At 50.4% G+C, this 21,923-nt stretch overlaps 1 long non-coding RNA gene across 1 annotated transcript in view; it reads right to left on the bottom strand.

The window, feature by feature from the left end:
* Positions 1-19,140, bottom strand: part of LOC146772914 (uncharacterized) — a 190,148-nt gene extending 171,008 nt beyond the window's left edge. Inside the window, exons 1-3 of the long non-coding RNA XR_014972360.1 lie at positions 19,045-19,140; positions 18,886-18,935; positions 16,535-16,602 (exon numbers count right to left, since the gene is read on the bottom strand). This is a non-coding gene — a long non-coding RNA (uncharacterized LOC146772914). The remainder of the gene's footprint in view (positions 1-16,534; positions 16,603-18,885; positions 18,936-19,044) is intronic.
* Positions 19,141-21,923: the final 2,783 nt, after the last annotated feature.

Raw genomic sequence — 21,923 nt, 5'->3', positions numbered from 1 at the left:
TCAGTCTGGACAGCACCACATTCAAGTCCCAGGAAGGCGAGGGAAGTCTGACAGGAGGAAACACTTTCTTCAAGCCTTCCAAAAAATCCTTGACCACAGGGATCTGAAAGAAGGAAGTCTGTGAAGGGCATTTCCTGTAAGCAGTCAAAGCAGCCAGATGAACCTTAATGGAATGGAAATTAAGGCCGGACTGCGCCAAATGTAAAAGATATGGAAGGATGACATCTTCCTTACATGTCGTAGGGTCAAAGCTCTTGGACTTGCACCAGATACAGAACCTCTTCCACTTGTAGGCATAGGACGTTCTAGTGGAAGGCCGTTTAGACTCCTTCAGTATGTCCATACAATCTTCTGGTAGATTCAAATGGCCATATTGCACTATCTCAGGAGCCATGCTGCCAAACTCAAAGACGAGAGGTTGGGGTGCACCATCTGCCCCCCGAACTTCGTGAGAAGGTCCGGCCTGCACGGCAGCCGTATGTGAGGAAGGAGCGACCGGTGAAGTAGGTCCGTGAACCACCACTGTCTGGGCCATTCCGGAGCAATCAGGATCATCCGAGCCCCTGACTGGGACAGTTTGATGAGCACCGCCGGAATCAGGGGAATGGGTGGAAAAGCGTACAGAAAGCTGTTCGACCAGTCGATCCATAGCGCATTCCCCAGCGTCCCCCGCTGGTAGTACCTGGATGCGAAGTCTCGGCATTTGCTGTTTTCGGCGGTGGCGAACAGATCTACGTCTGGAGTCCCCCACCTTGAGAAGACTTCTCCTAGTACTTCGTCGTTTATGACCCATTCGTGGTTTGCTGAATCAGTCTGCTCAGTGCGTCCGCCTGAACATTCTGCACCCCTGGCAGATGCGTGGCCGTAATCGTCAGTCCTCGGGCCAGAAGCCAGAGCCAGATCGCCTTCGCCTCCTGCGACAGAGTGCGCGATCTCGACCCCCCCCTACTTGTTGAGGTAATACATAGTGGTTGTATTGTCCGTCTGTATCAGCAGCGAGTTGGTCTGGAAGGACGGAAGGAAGGCCTTCAACGCCAGGAAGACAGCTCTGAGTTCCAGGAAATTGATGTGGTACGTCGATTCCAACGGGGACCACTTTCCTTGAATCTGCATTTCCCCGGAATGCGCTCCCCAGCCTTGGAGAGACGCATCCGTCACGACACTCTTCGTGGGAATGTCCTTGTGGAAGGGAACCCCCCTGAGGAGGTTCTCCGCCGAACACCACCACTTCAGAGACTGAAGAGCATGTAGAGATAGCCGTATCTTGTAGTCCCAAGAACCTGTCTTCTGATCCCACTGATCCTCCAAGCACTCCTGCAGTGGTCTCATGTGCAGCCGTGCGTGAGGCGTGAGGAAGATACAGGAGGCCATCGATCCCAGCAGTGAAGACACCTTCCTCACTGTCGTCGATGGAGCAGTCCTGAGGTCCTGAGCCTTCCGAAGGAGTGATAACCGTCTCTCCTCCGAAGGAGACACGCTTGCAGACCGCGTATCGATGGAGGCTCCCAAGTACTGTATGCACTGGACCGGAGTCGGGACCGATTTGGACATGTTGACGTGTAACCACAGCTTGTGCAAGAGAACGCACGTCCACCTGAAGTGTTCTTGCGCTTCCGAGAAGGATGAGGCCTTGATCAACCAATCGTCCAGGTACGGGTAGACAAACACCTTGTTCCTCCGCAGGTGTGCCGCCACCACCGCCATGCACTTCGAGAAGGTCCTTGGCGCAGACTTTAGCCCGAATGGCAGTACTGTGTATTGATAGTGATTGACGCCGACTTGGAATCGCAGGAACTTCCTGTGCTTCCGTGCAATGGGCACATGGAAGTACGCATCCTGTAGATCTATGGCACAGAGCCAGTCTCCACGTTGCAGCTGAGGGTAAATCTGATGCAACGATAGCATGCGAAACTTCTCTCTGCGAATCCATTTGTTTGCCTGTCGCAAATCCAGAATGGGCCTGAACTCGTTCTTGTCCTTCTTGCGAACGAGGAAGAACCGAGAGTACAGACCTCTTCCCCTTTGAGACAGAGGTACCTCTTCTACTGCCTTTTTTCTCAACTAGATGTCTGCCTCCGCCTGGAGCTCTCGCAGCTGAAACTGAGAGCTTACCGGCGGAATCGCTGGAGGCGGGCTGATAAACCAAAGACTGTATCCATTGCAAACAATATTCAGCACCCACTTGTCTTGAGTAATTTTTCTCCACTCTGCCGGAAAAATTGAATGCTTCCCCCCACTGGAGTGGGTAACGGTTGCAGGGGAAGTATTCGCTCAGGGTCGAGACCCGGCCGGGCCCTTGGTAGTAGTAGCGGCCTGCTGGCCTCCTCTACCCTTCTGGCGTTTCTGGAAGGGTTTCCGGAACTGCCGCTGTTGGTGCTGCTGCTGTCCCGAACCCTGCCCACGCCCTCTGCCCGTAGACCCGAACCGTCTCTGTAACGGGCGCTTCTTCTTCTCGGCCTTCTCCAACCCGACAGCCGTCAGGGTCTCCGCCTCCGTCTTCATGCGGGCCATCTCATCATCCGCATGTTTACCAAACAGGGTTTCCCCCGAGAAGGGCAGATTGGCTACTCTGTGCTGAGCCTCTGGCTTGAGCGACATCAGGTGCAGCCAAGAGTGACGCCTTTGGTGGACGCCATGACAGTAGGCGTGCGCCGCCAACAAGGAGAAATCCGCTGCCGCACTGATGACCTGGTTCGAAACCAGCATACCCTCTCGCACCGTTTCCAGGAAGTCCTCCTTCCTGTCCCGAGGCAGTAGGTCCGCATACTGTTGGAGGGACTCCCACAGGGCTCGGTCGTAACGCCCCAACAGCGCCCCCGCACTCGCCGCCTTCATGGTGGTAGACGCGGTCCCACACACCTTCCTGCCCGCCGAGTCCGCCAGCGGCTTTCCTTGTCGGGCGGAACCGTCGATGAAGGTGCGGTCGCATGCTGTTTCCTCGCCGCCGTCACGATGACAGAGACCGGCTTCGGGTCCATCCTTAAAAAAGCAGGGTCCGAGTCCGGGGCCCAATACTTTTTCAGGAGCCGTGAGGGGGCGGATTTTGTCACCTGCGGGAGTGAGGAACAACTCCAACGTGGGTTCCACCAGTCCCGGCACTAGAGGCAGCAGAGGACGAGACAGGTGTTTTTTGTGTAGAGTCTCGAATATCACGGACGTCGTGGGTGTCGGTACCGTCACCGTGATTCCCAACTTGGCTGCACCCCTCAGCAGCACCTCCTGGAAGGAGACTAGATCGTCCACAGGAGACACCCTAGTCCCCGGTGAGTCCGACAGCGTCAGTGAGAAATCCCTGGCCGAGGACCGTGTGCGCGACCTGGACCTGTGCCTCCTATGGCGCCGTCGTGATGTTGACGATGACGACCGCCTATGGCTCCGCGACCTTCTCCTCCTGACGGAGCGGGAGCGCGACCTCCTCGGCTTCGGCCTGTCCGCCGGTCTAGCTGGGCCCGGCGACCGTGGATGTCGCGGCCTCGGCGTCCCCTGCGGTGGAGTCGGATACCTGGGCAGGGAGACCGACCGCGGCGGAACTGCAGGTGGCCCCAACTGAGTGCGAGGTGGTATAGACCGAGGAGGGGGAGGTGGAGGTGGTGACGCAGGCGGTGGTGGTGGAGGCGGTGGTGGTGGTGGTGGCGGTGGAGGAGGAGGAGTCGGTGGTGGTGGTGGTGGCAGAGGTGGCGATGGCGTAGGGATCCGAGGAGGTGTATACACCACGGAGTACACCGATCCCGGCGACTCCGTTCCCCTCTTACTCCTGGCATCAGGGCTCCCTCTGCGCCGTCTCGAAGACGAACCCCTCTGCGACGTCGGTCGCCTCCTCGACGTCGATCACCTCCTCGACGTCGATCGCCTCCTCGACGGCGACCACCTCCTCGACGGCGACCGCTGCCTCGACGGCGACCGCCGCGTCGACGGCGACCGCCTCGACGTCGATCTTCGTGACGTCGATCTTCTTGACGTCGATCTTCGTGACGTCGATCTTCGTGACGTCGATCTTTGTAACGTCGATCTTCGTGTCGTCGATCGCCTCGACGGTGACCGCTGCCTCAACGCCGGGTGTCGGCTGGCTCGCGACGTCGAGGAGCCCCTCGACGGCGACCTTCTTCTCTTCGCCAACGGCGATCGCCGCTCTCCCCTCGACGGCGAGCGCCAACGCGGGCCTGATCTCGACGCCGATGGCTTGACGGCGACGCCAACGGCGTCGTCGCAGAAGATGCCGATGTCGTCGACGGCGGCCTGTTCAGCTCCTTCGTCGTCGATCGTCGACGCCGCTTCTCCCCAGAGCTCTGGGGAGATGGCGAACAGACCGTAGTCATCCCCCTCGACGCTGCCGTCGACGCCTTCGACGTCGACGGGGAGTGGGGACGCTTGCTGGTCTTCCTGCCCCTGGGGAGCCCCCCAGAGGCCTCAGCATGGGCAGAATCAGCCCCTCCAGACCCACCTCGTGCCTTCAGCCTTCTGTCCTCCAGGACCTGGAGCCTGATCTTCATCCTCTCTCTCAGGGTCCTGGCTGAAAAAGAGCGGCAGATCTCACACTCCTCAGGCACGTGGGACTGGGGAAGGCAGACGATGCACACCCTGTGTGGGTCTGACTTAGTCTTTTTCCTTTCACAATCAGGACACTTGTCGAACAAGCCAGGCATGCTGACAACACCAGAAGGAAAGGACTTTACTAACACTAAATCACTTGAAAAGTAACAAATAAACCCTTGAAAAGGGAGAGCTCAATGCTCCAGGGTCCTGCTAGCAGGAGCCGGAAAAAAGAACTGAAAGTAAAAGGGACCTGCTGTGCATTCTGGGATACTGGGAAAGTTCTGGAAAGTTTTCTTAAAGGCACAGTATCCTGTTCTGAGCCACATAATGGCAGCCTATGGGGCTTGTCTGTCCATTCCTTCCTCTCTATTATTCCAGAGGCTTTTGCTGGTAGAGGCAGGGTTTTTTACCTTGTGGACAAAAGCTGGACAGGCAGTGCTGTTTGTGGATGTTGGTGGAATTTTCTAGTTGAAGTACTGGACAGTGTAGCCTGTGGGTATAGGCTGCATTATCTGTCTTTAAATTAAATTCTCTCTTAAAGGTGGATGCAGGTCTGCATGATTTGACACCTTAAGAGATTATTATTTTTTATTGCTCCGGGGTCCCCGCACATGGGCGGGACTATTCACTAGATTATGACTATACACAGAGATCCCCTACTACAGAAGTACTATTCTTAACTCCACATCTATACACCTTGAAGGTACAGATATGTGAAGATAGGTATAAAAAATCTATAGTTACCCTATTGGAGGAACCCTGATCAGTTAAGGAATGGGTGAAGGTTCAAGAGGGGTCTGAACGGTCAGTTCCAATGCACGCTTTAAACTTTTTTAATATAACTTTGTCCACCAGACCTCTCTTACCCCACAGACACTACATATGATTCAACCCAACCGCCCAGAGGGATGCCCACGTTGTCAAGCCTCCGAGCCAGGTTTTATCCACATGTTGTGGACATGCTCATCCCTGACTTTCTACGGGCAAGAAATACTTACTCGCCTCAGTGGGGCCTCGTGGTGCAGTATCCCAACGGAGACTACAAAGGTGTTGCTTGGATTGCTATACTTCCAGACGAAGAAGAGGTTGAGCAGAAGGTTTGTTACGTTGGGTCTCGTGCTGGCCAAGAGGTGTAGTCCTATTAAGTGGCTTAGCCTGACGCCCCCCCCCGGTACGAGGCATGGGTGAGGGACGTCTGTGAGTGGGTGACTGCAGAGGAGGTGCGAATGCGACATGTGCGAAGGGATGAAAAGATGAAAAACTTGAGGATGATCTGCTCGTCTGGGTATCCATGCTGTCTGAGTTAAAGGAGCCGCAAGAGGCGCCTGCATTGGAGGGAGTGACTGAAGTGTAGACACCCCTTGCCCTGGTTTGTGGATATTCGGAACCCTAGAGGTGACAGAGGGTTGCAACATCTAAGGGTAATGAACTACCGTATACAAGAGAAAAAAAGGTTTTCCTTCATTATTCACTGTGCTGGGCTAACATCAAGCAGGTTGGGGGAGTTTAAAAAACCGTTTTATATCGGTATGGGTGTCATTTGGCTGATGCACGGGTCTTTTCTCATTTATGGCTCACTCACAGTTAAAGTCACTATGTACTCTTTTGAATATCATTGTGTATTCCAGTTATTTTTCTGGAACAAATGGCTGGCTCTTAGCCCCTCCTTTAGCTCTTACCTGGACACTTCTGATTAATTCGAACTAGTATTGTAAGTTGGATTACCTGCATACGCGGGGCTGAAGCAGGAGGGGTGAGAGAAAACTGTACATGGACTACTTATGGTCCAAATTGATTGTGTGATATCCCTATATGTCAATAAAGTTGGTTACAAACAAATATACTTACTTAAACTTCGATATGTTGTCCCCCGACATTGTGTCCACAAAGTTTGCTGCCATTGCAATTCCTATGTCAATATGCTTGGGGGCACATCTGCCTTTTAGCAGTATTTTATATAGTGGCATTTTTATGCCCACACTTACAATGTTAACTGTGAAACTACATCCCCCTGAAAGGAACTGTTACTTAATCAAAAAGGCTGGGCTTCCTTCCATGAAGGATCATTTTCGAGGGCTGGGGTGAAAGAGGAGGTGTTGACTTCTAGGATCGCCTGGCTCACCATATTCATTTTTAGGTCTCGCCTGAGCCAGTGCGCATGCGCTGCCCTGCAAGACTTTTGTAAGGGGCTTCAAAAATCTGACCACGAGCTTGTGCGTGTGTTTTGTTTTTGGTTACAGGTTATTTGGCTTTACGTGCGACTTTCTAAGAAAGACAGCATGCAATTGGGCAAAGGCGGGTGCATGTCCCGCCTTTGCTCCGCCCACGGCCTAATGCTTGCGGTTACCCGCACGGGCGCCATGTGCTTTGAATTATCGTGCCAGACGCGTGCGCGATAATTCAAAACACATGGCTCGCTGTGGCACACGCACGCTCCACTCGCGTGCTTGTTATAGACGTTTTACCGACATTTTATGGAAGACGCCGACAGATAGAAAACAGACAGCTGAAAATAATGCGGTTGTGTACAAAAACAAACATAAACATAATAGTCTGTGGGCCACTGACACCCCAAATTCAACCACAGTGCCTATACAAATTCATCCATTTATGAGGCTGTTGGTACATAATTTCAGATCCGGCAGAAAAAAAAAGTTTGAGCGTACTCGCCTGATGGTTCAAGATTACACGTCCAATACTTTCCGGAAACAGTAGTCCATTTAATTTTTACACTAAGGATTGTCAATTATTCACCCTGAGAACCAGCAAAGGTCGCACCTCTACTAGAGGGAGTGCAGGTATTCAAAGCACATTAACACCACAAGCTTTCATAATTTTTCACTCAATATTTTTGCTGTAATGACTAAAAATTGTAGCATGTGGAATTGAGCACTGTAAAAGGAACAGACTAAACCGTTGTGTCCCGCAGCGGTATGTAGTTGTATAATTATTTTTGAAATACTATTTACAAACCTTTTAAGGAATTCCTGAATGTCTGTTCATAGCAAACATGAGAGCGACAAAGTGGCTTTAGCATCTCACAGCACGCAGTACAATGTCTTCATTCATGTCTTACATGCCCTCCATACCATCAAACTGTCACCAGCGGCACACTAGACAGACCTCACGCAGTCTGTCTGTTGGAGTTAGGGAATACTAGGAGACTCAACCCCCATTTTTACAAAACAAGTTGCTGTCCAAATAACAAGTGGCTAAAACGGCAACAAGGCATTAAACGAGCATCAGTGAGCTGCAATGACTGGTGCTTCTGTTACTCAAAGCAGGGGGTTTCGCTTTATTATCCTTCAAAAGACGACAGGCCGAGAACCCGTGGAATTTGATCCCGCGATGTGCAGTTAGCAAACAGATTTACGAAACAGGTCCATTGACCCTCTGAGCAATTTTACCATATGTTAAAAAGTGAAAGACAAATTAAGACATCATGTAGTTGCTATCCAGTGCTATCCAGTGCCACCATCACATGGTTATGTAGTTGCTATCCAGTGCCACCATCACACATATGTTTATGCTTTAAAGCAGACACGCTGTGCATGTGGCTACAGGTGCCCTCTTCGCATGTTGTTTTATTGGTGTCGGTACCCAGTATAGCGCATGGAGTTCACGGATTGGGTAAAACAAGCATTGGCATTGCCAATAGGTTTCGCCTTTGGGACCTTATAAGTGTTTAGTTATCCAGCACAATATCCTTGGTGCAACAACTTCAACTGTTGCATGGCTAAACACTTATAAGGTCAAAAAAGGCGAGACCTATTGGCTATGCTAATGCTTGTTAGGTTTAATTCCTTTACAAACAGGATGACCCAGATTTGAAAAAACAAAAACTAGGACATTCCACAAACAGAAGAGGGACTACAATTTTGCAACGAGAGGCACAGAATGCATTAATTGATAATGTTCAGCAATGTAGAACATGCAGAAAACGTGGCTTTATGGGTACATAAGTTCAGCTTTCAGACACAGAATCATGTGTGTTCACTAAAATGGTTTCTGCTAGTGGCTGCTAACCACACTGGAACACCTGAAAGCTTACGTACTATGAATTCAGTCAACGTACGATAACCTGAGATGTGCTAAATTTATCGAAAGTTTGAAAAAATGGACTTTCCTTGCAACTTCTGGACACCTGGTCACCCTTCTCACAAACCACTACTGAATGCTGTGCATACATGATATTCACACCAGGCACAGTTGAACAATCAGGTGCACTGTCAGATGCCAGGGAAGCGCTGTTTTGCTTCACTTTATTGTCACATATCCTAAAGTTCAGAAGACAAGAACACATACAGGATGTCACTCCCACCCCATGAATTCACCCCCTTAACTGGTTCGATTCTATGCTGTTTATAAAGGCATACTGTCCAAAGGAAAATCAAGCACACAATAGTACAATCATTGAAAGTCCAACTCGTATTGAGTGATGGGCCATTGACAGAGAATAAATCCAGTTGACTGAAGTTTAGTTCTTCCTTTACTTCAAAGTCAGGGTTACAGACAGAAAAATCCAAAACACCGCAGCCACTGTTTATAAAGGTAGCTCAGTTATTCTAAGGTTCTAAGGTCCTCCCAGGGCTTCCGAGACACAGACGTGCCTTCGGGGTGTGATGGGTACTGAGAGAGATGTCTCTGCTGATTGGTGACCAGCTCTACTTGGAAGCTTCACTATGAAATGAATTCCTTTCTCAACTCCGGAGTCGTTCTTCATAAATAAGGAGGCCAAAATTTGTAACATTATGTGTATCTAAACCCGGCGCAAAGTATTTAGTTGGATTTTTACTTTCCAATGCAAACCAAGATTTGCATTGGAAAGTATCCCAAAGTAAAGCAACGTAGTGTTATGCACTACTTGGTGCTGGGTCAATCAATCAATCATTCAAGTAACTTGTAAAGCGCACTACATACCCGGGCGGGTTTCAAGGCGCTGGGGGGGGGGGGGGGGAGGCTGTTACTGTTCGAAGAGCCAGGTCTTGAGTTGTCTCCTGAAGGTCAGCAGGTCTTCGGTTTGGCGTAGGTGGAGGGTGTTCCAGGTCTTGGCGGCGCGGTGGGAGAAGGATCTGCCTCCGGAAGTAGTTCTCCGGATGCGTGGGACCGTGGCCAGGGCGTGGTCAGCAGAGCGGAGTTTTCTGTTGGGTACGTAGAAGGAGAGTCGGCTGTTGAGATAGGCTGGGCCGGTTTTGTGGAGTGCCTTGTGTGCGTGGATCAGGAGCTTGAAGGAGATTATTTTGTCGACGGGGAGCCAGTGCAGGTTCTTCAGGTGGGGGGTGATGTGGTCGTGGCACGGGACGTCGAGGATCAGGCGTGCAGAGGCATTCTGGATTCTCTGTAGTCTGCTGATGAGCTTGGACGAGGATCCGGCGTAGAGGGCGTTTCCATAGTCGAGCCTGCTGCTGACCAGGGCCTGGGTGACTGTTTTCCTCGTGTTTGTCGGTATCCATCTGAAGATCTTGCGGAGCATGCGGAGAGTGTTGAAACAGGTGGAGGAGAATGCGTTGACTTGTTTGGTCATGGAGAGTTTCGAGTCAAGGATGACTCCCAGGTTGCGTGCATGGTCGGTGGGGGCCGGGGGGGACCCCAGTGATGTGGGCCACCAAGAGTCGTCCCAAGCAGAGGGGTTGGACCCGAGGATGAGGATTTCCGTTTTGTCTGTGTTCAGTTTGAGGCGGCTGTCTTCCCTACAGTCAGCGACTGCCTTCATTCCCTGGTGGTGGTTGGATTTGGCGGTGAGGGGGTCCTTGGTGAGGGAGAGGATCAGCTGAGTGTCGTCGGCGTAGGAGATTATGTTGAGGTCGTGTTGTCGGGTGATGCGTGCTAGTGGTGCCATGTAGACGTTGAACAGCGTCGGGCTGAGGGAGGATCCCTGTGGGATTCCGCAGATGATCTTGGAGGCCTTGGAGCGGAACGGGGGGAGGCAGACTCTCTGAGTTCTGCCGGAGAGGAAGGAGGTGGTCCAGTCCAGGGCCTTGTTTCGGATCCCTGCGTCGTGGAGGCGCGTGCGTAGTGTGCGGTGGCAGACGGTGTCGAAGGCGGCGGAGAGGTCTAGGAGGATGAGGGCCGCCGTCTTGCAGGATCCTGATGTCGTCTGTGGCGGCGATGAGGGCGGTCTCGGTGCTGTGGTTGCTGCGGAATCCTGATTGTGATGGGTCTAGGATGTTGTTGTCTTCGAGGTGTCGCGTGAGCTGGGTGTTTACTATCTTCTCGATTACTTTGGCTGGGAACGGGAGCAAGGAGATGGGCCGGAAGTTCTTGAGGTCGCTCGGGTCTGCCTTGGGTTTCTTCAGTAGGGCGTTGATCTCTGCGTGCTTCCAGTTCTCAGGAAAGGTGGCGGTCTCGAAGGAGAGGTTGATTATTTTGTGCAGGTGGGGTGCGATGGACTTGCTGGCTTTGTTGAAGATGTGGTGTGGTAGGGGGTCGGATGGGGAACCGGAGTGGATTGATCCCATGGTCTTGATTGTGTCCTCGATGCTCACGTTGGCCCAGCTTGACTGGGTGTCGTGGGCGGTGGGGTGCGGTGGGTTTGGTGCGGTGTGGTTGGCAGGGGTCGTCCGGGGTCTGAAGCTGTCATGGATGTCGGTGATTTTCCGGTGAAAGAAGGTGGCGAGTGCGTCGCACAGGGCTTGTGATGGTGGGATGTCGTTGGCAATGGAGCTGGGGTTGGAGAGTTCCTTCACGATGGTGAGGAGCTCCTTGCTGTTGTGTGCATTGTTGTCAAGGCGGTCTGTGAAGGCGGTCTTTTTGGCGGTCCTGATGAGGTGGTGGTGGTTGCGGATGGCGTCTTTGTAGGCAGTGTGGCTTTCTGGCGTCTTGTTGCTGTTCCATGTGTTTTCCAGTTTCCGGCAGGTGCGTTTGGAGTCGAGGAGTTCCGGGGTGAACCAGCTGACTCTTCTGCTGGTGTCTCTGTTGGTGGGGTTTTTTGGCGGCGCGATGGTGTTGGCGCAATCGTTCATCCAGCGTTCGAGGGAGAGTGCACCATCATCCGGGTTGGTGGGGTTCGTCGGAGGGTTGAGTGCGAGGCTTGTCTGCAGTTGTTCTTCAGTGATTTTTCCCCAGCGGCGGCGGGGGGTCAGTAGGGTGCGGTGGTGTGTGAGTGGTTTTCGGAAGGAGAAATGGATGCAGTGGTGGTCAGTCCAGGTGAGTTCGGAGGCGTGGCTGAAGGTGACGTGGGGGCTTGCTGAGAAGATTGCGTCAAGTGTGTGGCCGGCGATGTGGGTCGGCATTGTGACGAGCTGTTTGAGTCTGAGGTTGGCGAGATTGTCGATCAGGGTGGAGGAGTTGCTGTCGTTGTTGTTCTCCAGGTGGTAGTTCAGGTCTCCGAGGAGGATGTAGTCGGTGGAGATCAACGCATGCGTGCTGATGAGGTCGGCGATGGAGTCGCAGAATTGAGGCCGGGGTTCTGGTGGTCTGTAGACGAGGGTGCCTCTTAGGGTGGTCTTGGGGTCTGTGTGGATCTGGAAGTGCATGTGTTCGGCGGTGCTGGGGGTGTCGTTGGTGTTTGTAGAGATCTTGATGGTGTTTTTGTGGACAATGGCGATACCTCCTCTGGCTCTGTTTGCGCGGTCTCTGCGGGTGATCTTGTACCCGTCTGGGATGGCTATGGCGATGTCTGGCGCGGAGGCTTCGTTCCTCCAGGTTTCGGTCATGAAGGCGACGTCCGGTGATGTGGTGTCGAGTAGGTCCCAGAGTTCGACGGCGTGTTTGTGTGTGGAGCGGGTGTTGATCAGGATGCATCTGAGCTGGTTGGCTTCCGTTGTGGTGGGTGTCTTGGTGCTTTTGTGGCAGGAGAAGTTGCAGTTCCGGCAGGAGAAGGGGCCGTCGGTGCGCCTCGGGGCGACCTTGCAGCAGGTGTGGGTCCTTCCTGGGTTGAGAGCGATGAGGGTCTTGGCGTCGTAGCGGAGGTGGTCGGCCTGGCAGGTGCGAGGGTCAGGGGTTCTGGCGCTGGGCGCAGTCCAGGTGCGGACGGGCGCAGACGGGCTTGCCTTAGGCGCGCCTTTGGAGCGCCCGCTGTGCGCCGCTGCGCAGCGGCCGCCATTTATGGGGAGGTGGGGAGGGAGGAGCAGCTGCGAGGCGGGAGGCGAAGGACGGGTGTGGCGAATGGGCGCGGAGGGGGCGGGGCCACAGGGGAGGCAGTGGCGGGGACGGAGGACAGGAGACCGGCGCGGGGCACCGAGGAGCGAAAGGAGAACAAAAGCAAGGGGCACAGAGCAGGCGGCGATCCGATTACACAATACAGAAATACGGGGGCACAAGCAGAGCGGTGATCAGGTTACACAATACAGAAATACAGGGGCAGAAGCATAGCGGCGAGCGGGATACAGAAAGCAAAGTACAAGGGCCACAAAGCGGAGCGGCGAGCGGGATACAGAAAGCAAACTACAGGGGCACAAGCGGAGCGGCGAGCGGGGGGCAGGGGGCACAGAGCAAAGCGGCGATCAGGGTATAAAATACAGGGGGCGCACAGCAGAGCAGCGAGCGGGGGAAGGGGGCACGGACAGATTCAGGAACAGAGCAACGGCAGCAAAAGGAAGCAGAGCAAAACGAACAGTGAACAATGAACCTAAGGGCCACTACTGGCCACCAGGGATGAGGCGCAGGTGGAAGCCTGCGGGTGGAGGAGGGCCTCGATTTCACCAGCAGTGGCAACAGCAGCGGTCAGTGAGCAGCGGCAGTGGGGGTGCAGGCGGAGCTGCAGCAGGGGGGGAGCGACCTACCAGGAGGTCAAGGGTCGCTCTCCTCACCACGCAGCGGCCGCCATATATGGGGAGGTGGGGAGGGAGGAGCAGCAGGGAGGCGGGAGACGGGTGTGGCGAATGGGCGCGGAGGGGGCGAGGCCACAGGGGAGGCAGCGGCGGGGACGGAGAACGGGAGACCGGCGCGGGGCACCGAGGAGCGAAAGGAGAACAAAAGCAAGGGGCACAGAGCATGCGGCGATCCGATTACACAATACAGAAATACGGGGGCACAAGCAGAGCGGTGATCAGGTTACACAATACAGAAATACAGGGGCAGAAGCAGAGCGGCGAGTGGGATACAGAAAGCAAAGTACAAGGGGCACAAAGCGGAGCGGCGAGCGGGATACAGAAAGCAAACTACAGGGGGCACAAGTGGAGCGGCGAGCGGGGCAGGGGGCACAGAGCAAAGCGGCGATCAGGGTATAAAATACAGGAGGCACACAGCAGAGCGGCGAGCGGGGGCAGGGGGCACGGACAGATTCAGGAACAGAGCAACGGCAGCAAAAGGAAACAGAGCAAAACGAACAGTGAACAACGAACCTAAGGGCCACCACTTGTCACCAGGGATGAGGCGCAGGTGGAAGCCTGCGGGTGGAGGAGGGCCTCGATTTCACCAGCGGTGGCAGCAGCAGCAGTCAGTGAGCAGCGGCAGCGGGGGTGCAGGCGGAGCTGCAGCGGAGGGGGGAGCGACCTACCAGGAGGTCAAGGGTCAAGGGGTCTTCCCATGGGTGGAACATGGGCGTTCCCATCCTACCACTAAATGGTTGTGACGTAAATCCCTCCCTACTAAGATGCATACCCCAGGATTTGAATCAAAACCGTACGCCTCCTTGAGGCAGGGGTAACGAGGAGAAGAACTTCCCTCCCTTCTTCCACTACCTGCTAAGATCCAGGGGTGACATCTTATTCGCCACTTGATGGCGTTTGTGGAGGAACAGGGATGGTTGGACGTGTCACATTTTTGGTTCCGGAAACATCATGGAACTAAGACTGCTTTGGTGGTGGCTACAGATTCTAGCAGGCGGCTAGTCAATGTTGGGCAGGGCGCAGCTGTGATCCTGTTGGATCTGACAGCAGCCTTTGACACTTTCTAACTTCTTTGTTGACTGATTACCTTCAGCAAATGGGTGTCACAGATCAGGCCTTATAACGTTTGTCCTATTTCCTTAGGGATAGATTCCAAAGGGTCTTAGTGAACCAATTCCAGTCAGACTCGTTTTCCTTCCCATGTGGGGTTCTGCAGGGCTCATCTTTGAGCCCTACACTTTTCAGCATCTACGTCTCTCCCCTTGCAGGATCATCCGTTCCTTTGGGCTACAAGCAGTATCACATGCTGATGACACTCAGATCATTGTGTCGATTTCAAAGGACGTGGCAGCTACTGCAGCTATTTTCAATCTTTTGCATAACAGCAGCTTCCTTGTGGAACAACAATTGTTGGAGTAAACAAGCTGTTGTTGGATAGTCAGGTTAAACGTACTACGTCAACCTGTCTCTGGCTTATAAAAACTTTAATAAAGATCTTTCCCTTTCTTTTCTTGGAAGCTCGGAAACAGGTTGGCTTGGTGCTGATCATGTAAAAAATTGGCTTTTGTAATGAGCTCTATTTGGGTACCAATATTGGCACGCAAGCTAAACTTCAGATTTTGCAAAATATGCTGCCCAGGATCATCTTAGACATTCATAAGCACCAGTCTTTGTCCAAAGGACTACTTGATCTACACTCGCTGTCTGTCAAAAAAGCGCATCATGTTTAAGTCCCCCTGTATAGTGCAAAAGGCCCTGTACCAAACAAGACCTGAAGGAATTAAGACGATGTTCCATCGGTACTCATCTGGTAGAAATCTTTGGTCAGCATATCTTAATCTGATTAAGGTGCCCAGAATGCGAAAGATGAAACGGGGAGGCAGAGCTTTCTCGGTCATGGCAGCCAGACTGTGGAACTCGCTCCTGCCTTGTCTGACTAGTATCAACATGCACTTCCTTTTTAGAAAATCTGTAAAGACCTGGTTATTCACCTTATAGGGATTTTTTTCTTGTATTCTTTCGGTATCTATGTACAGTTGTCCCCAGGACTTCCTGATCGCCATGATTATAGCACCTTGACGCCTATGGGCATTTGTTGTGCTTTAGAAATTTGTATTCTAGTCTAAATTATTTCTTTTCTTATTACTTTCCCCACTTTGCAATGTGTGCTGCATTGTGTAGCGTACATACAAAGTGGGAAAAGTCTTAAAGGATCATTTGTGTACTGGAAGGTTTTTCTTGCAGTACAAAACATATGTCTTCGAGAATGAACACACCCTTACACTGTAGAACATGGGTGTGTGCATTGGAGCATGGCATCCAAAAGTGCTACACCACCAAAGGGTGAGACAAAATGTGCAGTTTCTTCGTAGATATGGGGCATTTCTTTGCTCTCACTTAGATGCAACGGCACCGATGCGCCGTGTCAAAAATCGGTAAGTCGGGGTTAGAGTTTGATGTCAATTTGTCCCAATCCACAGAGGCTGGATACACTGAAGAAAAGAAACCAGGATGTTAGTTATAAAGGCAAATGAGCAGCACATTTCAGTGGTAGCCAATCAGTCAGTGCTTAATTTGAGCCGATGGTTTCTGGAGCTCGGCACTGTCACTTAATTCTCAACACTGGCATTTATGACAGTCCACCACACAGTGGCAATGTTTGTCTAATTTGGAGATTAGTACAACCACATAAAGTCCAATAATTAAATATACATTAAAATGAATAATACCTGTCACCCACTCCATTCTTATAATTAGCTTAGGGTGGCCTGGAATGGACTGAATTGTCACAGCAGTGTGATGGTTAGTAGTTGTGTTGGTACTGTCATTGGCAGCATTGGCAGGGGCAATAGGCGGTGCAAGCTGCAATGGCCACTTGAGAAGGGCCCTAGCACCTATTTTGTTTACAAACTGAGCACTGCAATTAGAGCAGCACTACAGAAATACAGTGACAGCCTGAAATACTTGCCTTTTTTTAAACAAGATATCTAAAACGTTTACAGTGCACCTTTTCACAGGGGACAGATCCTTTCATTGCACATGTATTTGTGTTTCATCTACAGACATGGTGCTCAATTGTAGGTACTGTGGGTATTTAATAAACGAACACACTGCAGCACAGGGAACGCACTTCATGGAGTTAATGGCCTTAAACAAACACAACAAAGAGGGCTCTTAGCAGACATCTACATTAAAATACCATTAGAGCTCTACTTCTACACGCTCTTTACCTTTTAGAGGCACCCTCTGAAAGCCAGTGCAGCAAAGGTGGGACTTCAGGCCATTAGCAAAGGCCCGCCTATAATAAAGTAAGTATACATCAATAAAACAATATTTTTAAATATATAAACGGTATATTAAGTACATTTTATATTTGTTCTGCACTTGTATTTTTTTTTTATAACACACTTTATTGATTTTTTTTATTTTGTGAGCCTTGTGCAATCTTGAATACAGTTGGTACATAGTTGGATTAGAAAACCATTTTGTCATAAGTGGTTGAATACCAACAAGTTACAGCTAGTATGTGGCTGTTATCTTGCACAATTTAACAAGTTGGTCAGACTTTGTTGTCGCTCCATTAGTGATGGCTGAATATATCTAGAAATAATTTCAAAGTGATAACGGAGCAATCCAATCCCTCCTTCCCCCCACCCTCTGTTCTGGCTTACCCCCCGTTTGTGATACTGACGTGTGGTTCGACCTCAGTTGCCTTTATACATCATGTAGTATGGTATGGTATCGAGCATCAGACTTAAACCTAGATGGGACCGTAACGTGCAGTGTCAGGCGGCGGGGCCTTTCGTATGTGTTGTGGGTTATGGGGAAAGGGGTGGGGTCAGTGGCTTTGAATGCTTCAAGTATGAGGTCCCAATCCATAGAGATCGGATTCTTCCACAGCCCACGGCACTCCTCTCGTCTAATGACTGCACTTTCTGCTTCCCCCCAGCGAACCACCTCCCTGTGCCAAGTGTAGACCGTTGGGGGGCGGGTCGATTTCCATCGCATTGTTATGGAGCATTTTGGTAAGAAGAAGAAGGCTAGGTCAGTGAAGCGAAGCTGCACTTTCTGTGATTTAGGACGTCGATGCAGCCCTAGTATACAACTTTCGGTTGTGTCCCATGCGGTAAGGCCTGTGGCATTTCCCACGATGTGTATGACTTCCGACCAGAACCCTCCAAGGTGCGGGCAGGACCATAGTATGTGGAAGATGTCTGCCTCTTCTGCCTGGCATCTATGGCCCATTATAGAGTGCGGTAGCGAGGTCCAGAAGGGCGTCTGGGAGCGTAGCGCCCTCACTGCTCTGGTCACGTTACCCTCCAGTAGGTCCTGAGGAGTCCTATAAATTTGGATGCCTAGGTATTTCAATGTGTTTTTGGCTACTGAGAGAGAGAGTTGCCCAAACCGGATGGTGTCAGGACATTCTCCAGGGTGAAAGAAGAACACATGGGATTTCGTCTCATTTATGGAGAGGCCCGAGATATATTCGAAGTGCTGAAAAATGCTTGGCTTCGGCTCTAGGTTGCCAGTCAGGTCGTGCGTATATGCTATTAGGTCGTCTGCATATGCTGACAGCACATGTCTAGTGTTTCCCATTCTGATTCCTATTTGTCCTGCTTTCCTCCGCAGCGTGATGGCTAGAGGTTCGAGGGCAAGTACAAAGAGCAATGGCGACAGGGGGCATCCTTGACAAGTGCCCCTGCCCACCAGATACGGGCGCGACATGTGGTTTCCGGTGCGAACACGCACCGTGGGTGCCGTATACAGGAGCTTTACCCAGTTCAGGTATGCTGATGGTATGCCAAACTTTCCCATGGCCTTTACCATGTACTAAAAATTATGTAAATGGAAGAAAGGCACTCTGATTTTTGAATGTTTGAATAATTATAAGAAGGGGTGCTTCCGAAAGGGGGCTGACTGTCGGGGCAGACCCTAAAGTGAAATATTTAATAATGCAAGTATATGACCTTGCTTCGGAGCAACGTACCCAGCAGCATAAGCTGAAAAGAATTTGTTTAAAACTTGTTGGATTTTTGACAATACAATAACAATATCTCAATAGTAGTTCACATATATTCACTTCGCTGTCAGAACTTTTCAAAATAATTCATTTAATCAATTTGTACATTTCACAATAATGTTGACGAAAAATACAAGTGTCAGATGTTCAACTGATTCATATTCGCCCAATGCATTTCGGGCCTTTTAGTGGCCCTTCGTCAGGGGCATCTCTGTAAGTAAATCAAAAAAGATATGCAAACATTTAAACTACGGTATGCAGGAGAACAACATTCACATGATATACATGTTTTTTATGACTCAACGTGGTTTGTTACATAGACCGTAATGAATGTCCCTCAATCAAATGAGATGTTGTTGAAGAAGTGATCACCTTAGAAACCAATCACCCAGTGTGGTGAACAGATAGCATGCAGAAAGATCCGAAAAACGAAGGTACCTGATCATCTTGTACTCTCCCTGGCTAAAAGTGGAGGGAAAAAGACACTACTGTAACAAAAACTAATCTAACACCCCTCGAAGGAAAAATGGACCAGGACTGGCGTCACTCAAAACTACTAACCTGTGAAATGAAACGGATCCACGTTTACAAGAGCAACTTCACGGGATCGACTGTGTAAACAAAAGGAGACACACACAAAAAAGACTTACTAACCGCTCTTTTAGAAAAAATCCACAACCCTCGTCCTTATTCCACACTACTCAAGGAGCGAACCCTCACCTTTTAAATAAAACTTTCGTGGCTTCACGTAATCACCGGTATCAAGCTGAACGAGCTCCACTGAGCTGTACCCTGTAGTCAAAACGGCGTCTGCCTTATACGGAACCACCATAATCACCAAAGAAAGAGGACTGAAACAATCTACTGCAAATGTGCTCGGCCGCCATTTTAGAAAGGGAAACTGTTCTCATGAACACGACGGAACCACAATTAAAAATAAATAAACCTGAGTTAGATGAAAGCAGTGCAGGTTTAAAAGGGAAAAGGAAGAAATGAGATGAAATAAACAAGAGTGTGCCCTACAAAAGTGTCTATCGTGAAAAAGAAAAATAAAAGAACGATAGTGAACATTCATATAATTACAGTCTCTATGTCTCCAACACTGTACAAAAACATCGGATTACAAAAAACATTCTAAATCTGCTTTTTCATTTATCCCATGGGGATCTTGCATGTTTAACCTCCTGATCCAAAATATCTCCCTCTGCAGAAGAGATTTGGATAAGTTTCTACCAGGGACTGGGACCATTTTTTCAATGACTTGAAATTTAAGTTGGGAAATGGAGTGTTTGCGCATGTTCCAATGTACTGCTAAACTGCTCTTAGGGTTGGTATTGCGAATCGTGCTTTTGTGTTCAGAGATTCTCGTTTCGATTTTACTTTCTGTTTTCCCTATATAGAGAAGTCCGCATGGACATTTAATGGCATAGATGACGTTAGTAGAGTCACAAGTGGAACTGTGACGCAATTTAATGGTTTCCCCCGTTGAGGGGTGATGTACTGTGTTTCCTACTATCACATTGTTGCAATGTACGCAATTGGCACATTTTTGCGTGCCTTTAAATTCAGTGACGGTAACCTTGGTAGTGGTAGATAAAATTTCTTTAATGTTCTTTGATCTTTTATACGCGAATAAAGGTTTCTCTTTGAAAAGATCTTTGAAATCCTCTTCACCTTGCAGCATGTCCCATCTGTTATTGATGATTTGCTTAATTTGTCTGGAACTTGTTGAGTACTTAGACACAAAGACTTGTCTGGTAGAACATTTTTTAGGTGCAGATTGCAGTAGACTTTCCCTGGTTCTTTGTTGAGTCTTAATAATTGCTTCGTTCAAAGTCTCTTCAGAGTATCCTTTTGATAAATGCCTCTTCTTCATGCTCTCAATGTTAGTTTGACATATTTGGGTGCCGTATACAGGGGCTTTACCCAGTTCAGGTATGCTGATGGTATGCCAAACTTTCCCATGGCCTTTACCATGTACTCCCATATGAGATTGTCGAAGGCCTGTCTCAGGTCCAGGGAGATGCATCTGGCCTTCGGGCATTCTATTGGAGTGGCCTCCATGACATGGTAGAGGCGTCTGATATTCTTCTGCGTGCTGGGACGAAGCTGCAATGGTCCGTGTGGATTTGTTTTGGTAGGTAAGGGAGTAGTCAGAGGGCCAATATTTTGATCAATATCTTGTATTCTGTGGCGAGGAGCGACAGTGGGGGGTACCCTGAAATGTCTGTGGGTGCTCGGCCCGGTTTAGGGAGGGACACCACCAAGGCCTGCATAGTAGAGAGGGGGAGATTTCACACATCTAGGGCAGTTTGATATAATCGCTCCAGGTGAGGAATCAGTTTGTTTGAGAATGTGTCATAAAACTCCATTGGCAGGCCATTTAGGCCTGGGGCCTTATTGCGTGGTTGTTTCCGGATGGCTTCTTTAATTTCAGCTCTAGTGATAGGACCTGACAAGTCATCCTGGGCTGCCCATGTAAGTTGGGGATAGGTTAGGTCGTCCAGAAAGACTTCCTTGGGCTCACTCGCTACTTCACTTTGGGGTTTGTAATAGGGACTCGTAGTATACACAGAATGCCTCATTTATTACCTGCTGTGTGTTCACAGTGTCTCCTCCTGGCATAGTTATTTTATGTATTAGGGTGGGAGGGACGCATCTCGTAATATTCTTGCAAGGAGCGCTCCTGACCGGTCTGCCTCTGCATGTTTCATCTGGGTATAGGATCTCTAGTCCATGACCCTGAGACGCTCCAGCAGATCAGCGTGCTGAATGCGTACCCCCTGCAGCAGTGCCAGTTTAGATGGGTCATTTCCTGCTTCTTGCCTTAATTTTTTAATGCTGTTTTTGACAGATTTAAGATTTGAGTGTATTTCTTGTCTCGCCCCTGCTGTAGTACTAATAGCAGTGCCCCGTATGACTGTTTTAAACGCGCCCCACTCTATGAGGCGTGAGGAGGTCGAATTAGTGTTCTCCGTGAAGTAATTGGTAATGGCTGATGCCATAGTATCACGAAAGACAGAGTCTTCCAGTGATTGGGGCAATAGTTTCCAGGTGGGGACCGTGGGATAATGCCCCATGTAAGGGTGATCTCTAACGGGTTGTGATCTGAGAAAGTCTTCCCCAGGTAAGTGGTGCCAGTCACTTGTGTAGTGAGGGAGAGGGAGCAGAGTATTCTATCTATCCATGTGTGGAGTTGATGGGTCGGGAAGTAGAAGGAGTATTCCCGACTCTCCGGTATCTTTAGATGCCATACATCTCCCAGTGCCCAGCCTCCAGACCATCTGTGCAGTGCCTTCGACTGTCTGCTCCCTGAAATGGGGGTGTGAGTGGTCTATTTGGATGTCCAGTACCGCATTGTAATCTCTGCCCAGTATCCACAGGTAGCCCTCCCAGTCTGGTAATGTTGTGTTAAGGCTTGTAAGAAATGTGTCCTGCTCAAACTTCGGGGCATATAGGCTGCCTATTATTATGTGTGCACCATCTAGCGTGCCATGAACCAGGATGTATCTGCCCAGTGGATCTGTGCGCTTCTCCAGTGCCACAAACGGGACCCTGTGTCTGATCCATATTGTCGCCCCTCTAGCAAAGGCAGAGTA

Source organism: Triturus cristatus, chromosome 12 (genome assembly GCF_964204655.1).
Source record: "Triturus cristatus chromosome 12, aTriCri1.1, whole genome shotgun sequence".
NCBI classification, from domain to species: Eukaryota; Metazoa; Chordata; class Amphibia; order Caudata; family Salamandridae; genus Triturus; species Triturus cristatus.
Note: the sequence above shows the minus strand (reverse complement) of the source record. Positions and strands in the feature narration are given on the sequence as shown.